Here is a 12,083-nt window from a genome sequence, read left to right on the forward strand (position 1 = left end):
AGGTTATTGAGTCCCGGGGTGACCCACCTCAACTCCAGCTGGGGTACACTTGAATTCCCACAAAGGAAGTCCTAGTCCATGTAAATTCACTGAATAACCAAATACCCCAAAATGCACATGTCCCTCCCCCAGAAGCATGATCCAGAGTCCACAGGAATTTTATCTTTTCTCATCCATATTGCTCCTGGGGACTTTTCTGCTGCCTCACACACCCACCCTCATTCTTACCCAGCCTGCAAGTCAGTTCAGATAACCATCTCTGGACCCCCTACCAGACTGCATTCCTTCCACCCCCGCTCCTGCTCCCCCTGTAGGAAGGGCACTGGTCCCTTCACCTGGTCCTGCCTGCCCACTCATGCACTGAACATCCATCCAGAGGGCAGTTAATGTAAGACTGAAGGCTTGACGCTCAGACAAACTCGGCTTTGGATCTACTTAACAGTTTTCCCTTGGCCAGGATAACCTAGCATCCCTGTGTGTTAATTCCATCATCTATAAAATGGGCACACAGTGCTTCCTTCTCACAGTTAAGCCCAACACAAAGCAGAGCGCTTAACTGTCCTGTTATAGTGTAAGTTAAGCATAAGAGAATTACATATTCAGCCCAGCACGAAGTATGACAGTTATTTCTTGTTCCATCATCCCTACTGCTGCCCTACAGCCCTTCACCCTATTCATCCTATGCCATCTCTGGGACGATTTACCCTCTGGAATGGACAAGGACCCCATCTTAGTGTTTACATTCTAAAAGACCCACTATTAGCAAAAGGAGTGTGGAAAGAAAGCACTGTTTAGAGTCTCAGAAAATCTGAGCTTGCTTTGGGTCAGAGAATAGTAGAGGGAACTGTGAGGTTGTGTTCTAGATGCAAAGGACTCATGTTGGGTTGGAAGTAAAAGGTCATCTGAGTAGACAGTGTGTTGAGCTATTAGCGATGTTATTTTAACAGCCACTGAAATGGATCTCAAATGCTAATATGTTGTCTAGTAAAAATATTTGGCTTGTGGGGAGGTTGAGGTATATGAATAAAGCGCTGCTGGTGGAGTCAGAGGGATAGAGGATTGAACCTGATTTCTGCCACGTTCAATCTAAATGATCTTATCCATGTTGCTTAAACTCTCTGAACCTCAATTTTTTCCCTATAAAATAAGAAGAGGAATTCAAAACTTCATACAGTATTAGATAGCTATGCTTATGAGATTTAAGTGGGACATAGAAAATCAGGTGCTTGGTGCATCCTGTTTTTGTTTTTAATTGCTTAATCGTGTCCCATTGTTTGTGACCCCATAAACTGTAGCCCGCCAGGCTCCTCTATTCCTCCTCTGGGACTTCCCAGGCATGAACACTGGAGTGGGTTGCCATTCCCTTCTCCAGGGGATCTTCCTGACCTGGGGATCGAACCCTGGTCTCCTGCATCACAGGCAGATTCTTTACCATCTGAGCCACCAGGGAAGCCCATACCAGGAAGCCTACAAACAGAAGATGTTGTCAGTTCTATCTCCTTGTTTCTTCTTCAACCAGTAATGGAGAGGGAGGAAGGGAAGTTGGGGAAAAGGGAGCGGGGAGGAGAGGAAGGGAGAAAAGAAATTTTCCTGAAAACTATCACTTTGCTTGCAGATGTCATGTTTCAAGTTGATTTTGTGATGTGATGATGTTGCATTAAGGATGTCTCCCATCATACAAGACTGTTCAAATTCCATTTTGCTGTGGGCTTCTATTTCAGGCCTTGAATGTGGGTTTCCTAATCATATATGTGGTAGCGAGAAAAATACTTCAACCATCACTATAATTGGTAATATTCCCTTAGCATGTAGTAGCCACTTGTCACCATGAAATTTTACACACGGTATCTTGCTTCATGCTCACAAAACCTCGAGAAGTAGTTCCTGTTCTTGTTCTCTACTATACAGTAGACAAAAATAGGGTTCTAGTGAGTTTAAGGCAGAGAAGGCAATGGCACCCCACTCCAGTACTCTTGCTTGGAAAATCCCATGGACGGAGGAGCCTGGCAGGCTATAGTCCATGGGGTCGCTAAGAGTCGGACACGACTGAGCGACTTCACTTTCACTTTTCCCTTTCATGCATTGGAAAAGGAAATGGCAACCCACTCCAGTGTTCTTGCCTGGAGAATCCCAGGGACAGATGTAGGGACAGGGGAGCCTGGTGGGCGGCCGTCTCTGGGGTCGCACAGAGTCGGACACGACTAAAGTGACTTAGCAGCAGCAGCAGTGAGTTTAAGGAATTGGTGTGGAGAGCTTCAAAGTGACAATATTGAATTAGATTCTGAGCGTGCATAGGGTGAAACTATGATGAAATAACTGGGTACAAGCTGGTGCAGTTGGAGTGCTGTATTTGGTAAGAGAAGTGAGGTTATAGAAATTTATGCTGGGGCCAGATCCCCAAGGATTCTGGATGCTTTCATTGCACATAGACATTTAATGCCTTTTGGAGAGTTGAAGTGGGACCTGTCATGAAGACATTGCTGCTGAAGGATAGTAGTTCTGACCACTGTGTGGCTGATAGACAGGTATTGCTAGAGTTGTGCTCTCAGTCAGCCGAAACTGAGAACAGAGGGAAGCAGAACCGGGCAGCAGGGGTGGGATCTCACAGAGAGAAGGGACTCAGGCAGTACACGGGAGGTTGAACTGCCTGGCCGGGCTGTGGTTTGGGTGCAGAAGGTGTGGATAAAGAAGACTCCAGGATGATTGCCAGCTTAATGGCCTGCAGAACTGGGTGGGCATGTCCTCAAGAGGTCATTTCTCTTTCCTGGAGGAAAGAGAAGGGTGGGAAGATCAAGTGTGTCTAGGAGATAACCTGGAAAAAAGGAAATAGGAAAACAGAGTTGAGAAGTCAAGGTTAGCAAAAGACAACATGTCTGGAGTCCCAGAATCTGAATTCTTAATGTTATCCACAGATGCTTCTTATCAAGTGTAAAATGTGAGATCCACTGGCCTAGATTACTTCCTAACAGCTCTGAAAAATCTGAAAAAATGATAATACTGTTCCATGCATGTAAATGACATCCCCCTGGGCGAAATGTGCTTGCTGTTAGCCTATTCAAACAGAGGAGTATATTTTAGTAAAGTGGGGAAAAAACCCAGACAATTTCCAAAATACATACTTCTAAACATTTTTATTTGTTCTGGTAGCATTTTAGAGATTAAAAGTCTTTAGAGTTTTATTATTTTTTTCCAGAAGAGAGATCTGCCTCTGAGCAATTTGGCACACATTGAGATGCCTCTTAATCTGTTTCTTTCCCCTGCCATTTTCTCTGTGTGTGTCTCTCTTCTCCTGTTTTATTTTGCCTTCTGTTTTATTTTGTTTTTTCTCTGCCTTTGTTCATCTTCTATCCACCCAGAAATGAAAAGTGTTTCCGATGTATACACTGATTTAGTAGTTATGTACTTTTTCCCTTGAGGGCATGTGTAGAATATTTCACTGTGGATATTCATCCTTGTTTCTGCTCAGTTGCTCAGTTGTGTCTGACTCTTTGTGACCCCATGGACTGCAGCACCCCAGGCTTCCCTGTCCTTCACCGTCTCCTAGAGTTTGCTCAAGTTCATGTCCATTGAGTCAGTGATGCTCTCAAGCATTCGTCCTTAGCCATCCTTAGTTCGTCCCTTGGCTAATAGCGGCTGTACAGCGTGGTCTTTAAGGGCAAAAAACCAGGTTGCCAGTTTCAGATCCCAGCAATGATTACTTACGTGGCCCTAGAGAACTGACTGAACATTTTTCTGCCTCAGTTTCCTCAAGTTCAGGTGTGGACATTGACAGATCAGCTCTGCTCAGTTATACTGCAGTCAGAAATGCCTCCCTGTATCTTCTTGGTTCTTCTGCCCATCGTGGTTCTGCTGCAGCTCAGCTGTGTGGCCTCTTCATTTCTGGGCCCGGGCTGAAAAAGTGGCCCAAATATGTCACATCATAGATTGCGGCAAGGGGAAAAGCGAGCTGGATGTGATGAGATGGCTCTTAAACCTTCTAAGTGGCCTGAGACTCTTCTGCTCACCTTTCTTCGGTTGTGAAGCAAGCCACACAAAATGTCTGACTTAACGGGACAGGAAATGTAATCCTCCAGAGAGGATTTATTTAGGAAAAGGTTGGTAGGAAGGGGCAGCCCATACTGTCAACAATACAATCAACCACAATAACTTTATGGGATTAATGCATTAATTAATTAGTGAAACACTTAGAATGGTGTCCAGTGATCAGTGTCTGGTAAGTAAAATATATGTATTAGTTATTTTTAATAGAGTCTAATACAAGTGTAAGAAGAAGAAATGTATCCATTCACCCTTCAGCTTTGAAACTCCACTGTGCGTGCCAAGGACAGTACTGTTAGAGTTGAGAACAATACAGGAACGAAGGCCTTGGCCTCTGCCTCATATGAACTATATGCGCTGTGCTTAGTCGTTCAGTCGTGTCCGACTCTTTGTGATCCCATGGACCCAGCCCCCTAGGCTGCTCTGTCCATGGGATTCTCCAGGCAAGAATACTGGAGTGCGTTGCCATGCCCTCCTGCAGGAGATCTTCCCAACCCAGGGATCGAAGTCAGGTCTCCCTCATTGCGGGCAGATTCTTTACCATCTGAGCCACCAGGGAAGCATATGAACTATATGATCCTGTGTAAAAAATAAACATGAAGAGGAAAGGATAATTGATGACTCTCATTTCCTGTTGGACTAAGATCCCCATCACCAGGGTACCCAGGGCAAACCTCTGTACCCAGTTCTGCCACACCACTGGTTTTTATTTGTTCAACTCTTCCAGTAGCCTCTGAACTGTTTGCTTACAGTAAGCATGTCTTCTTTACCTTTGTACGTCCAGAAACTTCCACAGTGCTGTTAGAGCATGAAGTGAATCTCTCGATTAAACTGATCTTCCTTTATACAGTCTGGAAGTGGGATGGTGGTTTTGTCCTCTTCATTAGGAACAGTTTCCTTTTCTGAATCAAGTCAGGAATTCGGAGTACATGGATAAAGCACTGAGCAGTCTGAGGTTAACTTCCATACTATACCCACCCAAAGCATTTCACAGAGGTATAAAGACAGCACAAGGAAATGAGTCATGGTTGCCAGAGAAGCTTCTTTGCATGGCTTACCCAAAGCCATGCTTTGCTGTACAAGGAGCCTGTTGTGTTTATATTACTTAAGGGAGGCAAATGCATTTGAGTGAAAATACTTGATCTATTTTTGTTAATGCCCTGGCTTTAATGCTTTTCCTCTATGTGCTTGCCTTGCAAGTTTTATTTTGGTAAGTACCATAGAGAGATGATATTTCTGGTGAGATGGGGGACTATGATGTCTCAGGTTTTCAAACTGACATGCACATCATTTTAGTATGGAGAAGGATCCTCATCTCAGTGAACTGGGACCAGAATAGAGTGATCGTTCTGCTAATCCAGTCTCCTGGATCCCCCAGTTGTACAAACCAGATGTTGATGGATAAGAGGGGATGTTCACCCAGGGGACAGCATCATTCTGTGTGGCAATTGCCTGTGTCCACAGTGGGTGATCAACTAATATCATCAATCTCATAAGCCAACAGGTCTTGTGATTATCATCCCAAGAAAACAGGCTAGAAATGCCATTCATTTCCTGTTCTTACCATAGATTTAGTACTTTCTGTTGTGGGAAGGAGGTGCTCCAGACATTGGTATTGATATGGAAATGCCATTTCACAGAACTCTTTGTTTTGGGTTTTTTTTTTTAAAAAAGCCAGTGACTATATGACTATACCTTTATATTTAAAATAAAGGCTCCCACCTTGGGTGTGGTAATTATTAAAAACAAAGAGTCTGAAGGGACTTTGGGTATGGAGACCATAGCTCTTAACTTTTGTCTTGAATAGACCTAAATTAATTAAAAATGGTGGTTGGACTTCCCTGGTATTCCCGTGGTGAAGACTCTGCGCTTCCAATGCAGGGGGCACAAGTCTGATCCTGGGCCAGGGAACTAAGATCCCACATGCTGTGTGGGAAAGAAAAAAGAGTATATAGAAAATAAATAAATAAAAATAGATCTTACATTAAAAAAAAAAATAATAATGGTGATGTCACTTTCTCAAAAGCCCTCCACGGTCCTCAGGGGTTCTCGTGGGTCCCCAGGGTAGACAGTGCAGTGATTGTTCTAAAAGACCTGTGCCACTTTCTCACCATCTCAAATGTGTAGTCACTGTTGCTAATTCACAGCTGCAGCACCCGAGCGCACCCTCAGTGCTGACTGCAGACCACGGTCCCCAGTCCTCCGTGGACTTCATAGACTTCAGGCAGCTGCTGCTGCTGCTGCTAAGTCGCTTCAGTCATGTCCGACTCTGTGCGACTCCAGAGACGGCAGCCCACCAGGCTCCCCTGTCCCTGGGATTTTCCAGGCAAGAATACTGGAGTGGGTTGCCATTTCCTTCTCCAGTGCATGAAAGTGAAAAGTGAAAGTGAACTTGCTCAGTCGTGTCTGACTGTTCGTGACCCCATGGACTGTAGCCCACCAGGTTCCTCCGTCCATGGGATTTTCCAGGCAAGAGTACTGGAGTGGGGTGCCATTGCCTTCTCCGTTCAGACAGCTAGAGGTCAATAAGAAGAGCTCTCTCCGTGGAGTCAGAAGCCTGGATTCTCGATTTCCTGCCACAATATAACAGTCTTGTGACCTCGGGAAAGTCACCTAACCTCTCTGGATCTCATCAGACAAGTGGTACAGCCCATCTCACAGGGTGGGTGTGCCATGTAAGTGACTAGGGAGGAGGGGAGCACGTGCTACCTGTTTCATCACAGTCTGCATTCTCTTGGGAGCACAGAGGCTGAGACAAAGACTTGGGTCAGGTGCTTTACTTGGGAGAGATCTCACAGGTGGGGATGAAGGAGCAGAGAGAAGGAACAGGAATTCGACAGACTGACCTGAGCGTCCACGGTCAAGGCTTCCGCAGTGAGCCAGGTATAATTGGGGCTGGTGGAAGGTGCTGTGATGCCCACCTCCGAGAGCTGTCTGTCCCATGGACGGGAGGTCAGGACATTTGTCCTTCTGCTCCGTCCCTCCCCCTGTGGGCCAGCCCCCACCCCATTTGTACCTCGTGTGCAGACAAGGAGAAGGCCCGGAAGCTGGCCCTGCTCAAGGTGGGAACCGTCAGACTGGATGGGAGACGGTGTGTCACAGCAACTGCTCGCTGCACCCATGGCTGAAACCTGAGCTTGGCTGAGTGGATGTGATGTGAGACCTTGAAAATGTCACCTGCTGGCACACCAACATGTGGTGGCATGTTTACCCTTCACATGCATTTCCAGGATCAACTTTGACCTTGTTTTGGCTTTATTAATAGGTCCTAAGTGCTGGGACTTGGAGAAGGAAATGGCAACCCACTCCAGTGTTCTTGCCTAGAGAATCCCGTGGACAAAGGACTCTGGTGGGCTGCTGTCCATAGGGTCACACAGAGTCAGACACGACTGAAGCAACTTAGCATGCGTGCATGCGCTGGAGTAGGAAATGGCAACCCACTCCAGTGTTCTTGCCTGGAGAATCCCAGGGACGGAGGAGCCTGGTGGGCTGCTGTCTATGGGGTCGCACAGAGTTGGACACGACTGAAGTGACTTAGCAGCAGCAGCAGCAGCAGCAGCAGCAGCAAGTGCTGGGACTAGATCCTTGTCTTGGAAATTGAAAAAGCGAAGTGAAATCAGGTGCTACTTTTCATTAACCCCCTCGGATTAGATTTTCTGTTTCGTATTAAGCAGTGTTCCCTGTTTCCTCCGTGTTCTTTACCTGGACTCACCTGGACTCACTCCTCCTCAGACACCTGGACTGGGACAACCTAGGGGCATGACCCTGATGGACCCATGAGAAGTGGAGAGATTTTGTAGGTGGACTGGCTGGGGGTTGAGTCCTGTAGCTGTGTGATCTTGACCTTGCAGTGCTTTGCTCTGCCTCTTTGTTTGTAAACTTGGGTAAACTGGATCAGCCTCATAATACGAACCTAAATAAGATCATGTGTGCAATGTACTTGGTACCTCCTTCATTCCTGTTTGAATTTCCCAGAAGGATGCATTTTCTTTTGGCTGGGAAAAAATATATGTACATTTTGTATATATTTTTACTGTGCCTATATGCATACATAGGTAGTGTTTTGATTTACGTCTGTTGCCTGGTGTCTTTTAGCTTCAAATGTGTCTAATTCACTCAGATGCCAAAAGGCAATGTTCGGGTGTCTCTGCTCCTCTTTTCTTCCTCCATCTTCAATAAATTTACTCTGTCATTTATTTGTTCTTTTACTTCTATGCATTCACTTCTTAATTCAATTATATATATTTATTAATATACTGAGTATCTTCCTGGATTGGTCCAATTCATTCTGTTGCTAAAATACTGCTTGTAACTCTCTTCAGCTCCCCTATCATGTCTTCTCCTTGCCTCATCCTATCTACTAATTTGTTATTTAATTTATTCAATTCTGTTTATTCACTTGCTGCTTGAGTTTTTGTTGTTTTGTTTTCTAGTACGTTGAGTACCTTCTTGGTGTAAGATACTCTGCCTCGTTGCTAGGGATTACCAAGGTGGCATGTTCTTTCTTAAAGAGCATAAAAGTGGAGGCACTAAGAATTAAAAAAAAAAAAAAACAAACAAAAAAACCTGTAATGCAAAGAAGAGAGTGATGATTTACAGTATAAAAGTACTGATGAATTAATGAAGAGGTGAACACTTCCAGCTGAAATGGTCGGAGAAGGCTGAGAATTGATGGATGGAGGTAGACCAGTTATGAGTGTATATGAAAGACTAGTGGAAGGTGTCTTATGGATTTCTTAATCCCTGTTTTGAGCACAGTATTAATTACTAGTAATGAACGAGACCTTTCAGTTCATAATTGGACAGTTTAAAATTCTGTTTTTTTTTTTTTTAACACAAAAGGGTCAGTTTACAAGGAAACACTAGTTGGAAATGTATTAGGAGGATGTTAGGAGAGCAGGTTCTAGTGTGTATCCTGCTTAAAGTCTCTTTAGCTGAGTCTCTGTCAGCTTCCAAATCTGTGTCTTCCGTGCTAAACAGCAAGATCACATGATCCTAAGGCATAACATTTGTTTAAAGCCTTTATTGAGTTTGTTACAATTTTGCTCCTGTTTTGTGTTTGGATTTTGGGCTCTGAGGCATATGGGATGCAAGGGGTGCTCCCTGACCAGGGATCAAACCTACATCCCTTACACTGGAAGGCACAGTCTTAACCTCTGGACCACCAGGGAAGTCCTGGAATCGCATTTTAAATAATCGAGGGAAGACTAATTTGTATTGATTATATCCTGACAGTGGTAGGAAAAGTACTAGTGTATTTTAGAAAGTTCTTTTTTTAAAAAGCTGGAGTAGAATCAGTATGTGCAAAAACATCGTTCTGCCTGTCCCTGAGCAGATTGCCCTCATCTCTTGAAAAGTGGCTTCGTGGAGAGAGATTATCACAAGAAATCCTGAGACCGTCCTCTGCTCACCCCTCCTAAGCAGGGCTGTAAATGTATGACTTATAGGAGAGATTTGCCAGAAAATTGTGGGCGAGATTTTTTTTCTCATTTTCTGTGGAGTCCTTTGTTCCTTTATCTAACCTGGATTCGTTCCATTTCAAAACTGTCCTACTCTGTTCTCCTGGACAGGGTGAACGTGTTCATTTTATGCTGTGATCACAATGTATAAAGATCCTATAGAAGGAGTCGCCAGTGTTTGCTTTGTCATGTTAGGGCCACTCCTTGTTCCATTCCTAAGGGTGGGCCGTATAACTGAAACCATGCTGGGAAAAAAAAATAAAAAGGAAGGAAGGGAGGGAGAGGGCAGGGGGACAGGGAAGCAGAAGAAAGGAAGGAGGGAGGCAAAGAAAGGAAGGAAGGGAGGAAGATGGGAGAGAAAGACAGAGACTGGAAAGAGAGCCAACAGAAACGCAGCAACTTTGCATCATTAGTAGCAGTGGTGGCTTAAGGTGCAAATTAGCACCCTGCTAAGACAGTCACACAAGCGGTGAACACCGAGCACAATTCTCACCCTAGGAGGCTGCCAGGAGATGGTACCAAGTGTGACTGATGTTAGGGAGAAAAGACACAAATAGCAGAGGTAAGCTCCCTTGGCTAATAGCATCAGTCGTGTCTTAACTTTTTTCTGGAATCTTTCTCTTCTCAGTTGAGGGTACCTCCATCCCTCAGGTTCTCAGACCAAATCTGGGAGTCATCCCTGATTCTTCTCTTTCTCCCTCCTACTTCCAATTCAGCTCCCAAATCAATCTCCAAGTACTGTTGACCTCACTTCTAAAGTATATCCCAAACCTCACCACTTCTGTTTCTACTGGTACCTCCCTGGTCCAAGTCGTTTTCATTTTTTTTTTTTTGCCTTAAAGGCACAGCTCTTTAGTACATCTCCTTGTCTCACTGTTGATCTCTTCTGGGCCAGTGCATCCATAGCATCTTCAGTGAGTTTTAAAACTTAAATTCAGTCTCATTCCCTTGTTGAAAACTTCCCAGGGAAGGAGAGGATTTAAAGCAACATCTAGAGCAGCATCCAGATTCTAGAGAGGCTTCCCTGGTGACTCAGACGGTAAAGAATCCGCCTCTAATGCGGGAGACCTGAATTTCATCCCTGGATTGGGAAGATTCCGTGGAGAAGGAAAGGGTTACCCACTCCAGTACTCTTGCCTGGAGAATCCCTTGAATAATAGAAGAGCCCGGCAGGCTGCAGTCCATGGAGTTGAAAAGAGTTGGATACGACTGAGCGACTAACACTTTCTAGAACTTTCAGGTTCTAGAGATTGTGATCTGGATTCTGTCTATACTGCAGCCTTCTCTCTGGCTACACACTCGCCCCTGGGCGCAAGCTTCAGACATCATGGGCTTTTTTCTGTTCTTCCAACACGCCATCCTCATTTGGGGTTTCTGCTCTGTCTCATCGCCTCATGCGTTTGCGTGCTTGGCTCCTTCTCCAGTGTACCACCTCACTAAATAGCTCTCCATCCAACCTGGTACAGGGCCTAAATAGAGACGTCACCTCCGAGAAGACTTTCTGGAACATTCTGTGCTGTAGCCAATCCTCCATTCCCACCCCCCACCTCAGTAACTTCTCACTGTATTACCCTGTTCTGCTTCCTTCATAGAACTCAACCCTATCTGAAGTTGTCTCATGTTCTTTCATTTTAGTTTTATCCTTCATCATCTCCCACCCCAAAGTAGCCTGTGAGCTCTGTAAAGGGTGAGGACCTGGTCTGTCTTGTTCGTTTCTACATCCTCCACGCCTAGAATGGTACCTGTGCCCAAGCTGATGCTCCATTGCATACATGCTAAATTGTTTCAGTCGTGTCCAATACTGTGTGACCCCATGGACTGTAGCCCCCCAGGCTCCTCTGTCCTTGGGATTCCCCAGGCAGGAATACTGGCGTGGGTCTCTGTGCCCTCCTCCAGGGAATCTTCCCCACCCAGAGATCGAACCCCTGTCTCTTACATTCACCTGCATTGTCAGGCTGGTTCTTTACCACTAGTGCCACCTGGAAAACCCATGACCGTTTGTTAAATATATGGAGAGACTCTGTGATATGTGGTCAGGGGGCACTAACAGGACGCTGTCAGCACCTGGAAAAGCAGACTAGAGGGTGAGCCACAGGAAAGGAATGGCAGCCCAGAGATGGACATGCTGCGCGTGGCGGGTCTGACGGGGTGTGTGTGTGTTTGTGTGTGCTCACGCGTGTACACATGCGCCCAGTCACTCCGTCATGTCTGACTCTCTGTAATCCCAAGGACTGTAGCCTGCCAGGCTACACTGTCCATGGAACTATTCAAGCCCCGTAAATATCACTGGTGTCTTCAGTGGGTTTTAACTAGAGTCTGGCCTCCAGGAGGGACCATGGGCTCAAGCTGCATGATTTGGTGGCTTGTCTTTCTTGCATACTCACAGGAAGACTTCCTAATACCAGGCTTCCAGAAGGCCTCCTTTGCTTTTCACATCTGTTGCAGCAAGTATGGCAGTTCTTCCCGAGTCCTGAGGACGCTGGTGAGGATGAAATGATCGTTTTGAAATGTTTCACCAAACTGGCTCTATAAGTAAATATAATTTAAGCTTCCCCCCCCCCCAAAATGAATTCTTTTGATAAAAAA

At 45.4% G+C, this 12,083-nt stretch overlaps 1 protein-coding gene and 1 long non-coding RNA gene across 5 annotated transcripts in view; one reads left to right on the forward strand and one right to left on the reverse strand.

Annotated features, from left to right (window-relative positions):
• Positions 1 to 12,083, forward strand: part of NRXN3 (neurexin 3) — a 1,799,700-nt gene that overhangs the window by 841,567 nt on the left and 946,050 nt on the right. The gene's annotated exons all lie outside the window — the stretch shown is intronic.
• Positions 3,310 to 12,083, reverse strand: part of LOC145513646 (uncharacterized) — a 29,591-nt gene continuing 20,817 nt past the window's right edge. The window contains exons 5-8 of the long non-coding RNA XR_014059615.1: positions 11,882 to 11,976; positions 5,876 to 5,964; positions 4,809 to 4,940; positions 3,310 to 4,617 (exon numbers count right to left, since the gene is read on the reverse strand). This is a non-coding gene — a long non-coding RNA (uncharacterized LOC145513646). The remainder of the gene's footprint in view (positions 4,618 to 4,808; positions 4,941 to 5,875; positions 5,965 to 11,881; positions 11,977 to 12,083) is intronic.

This window comes from Giraffa tippelskirchi, chromosome 7 (assembly GCF_054371585.1).
Source record: "Giraffa tippelskirchi isolate mGirTip1 chromosome 7, T2T-mGirTip1v1.2.pri, whole genome shotgun sequence".
Taxonomy (NCBI): domain Eukaryota; kingdom Metazoa; phylum Chordata; class Mammalia; order Artiodactyla; family Giraffidae; genus Giraffa; species Giraffa tippelskirchi.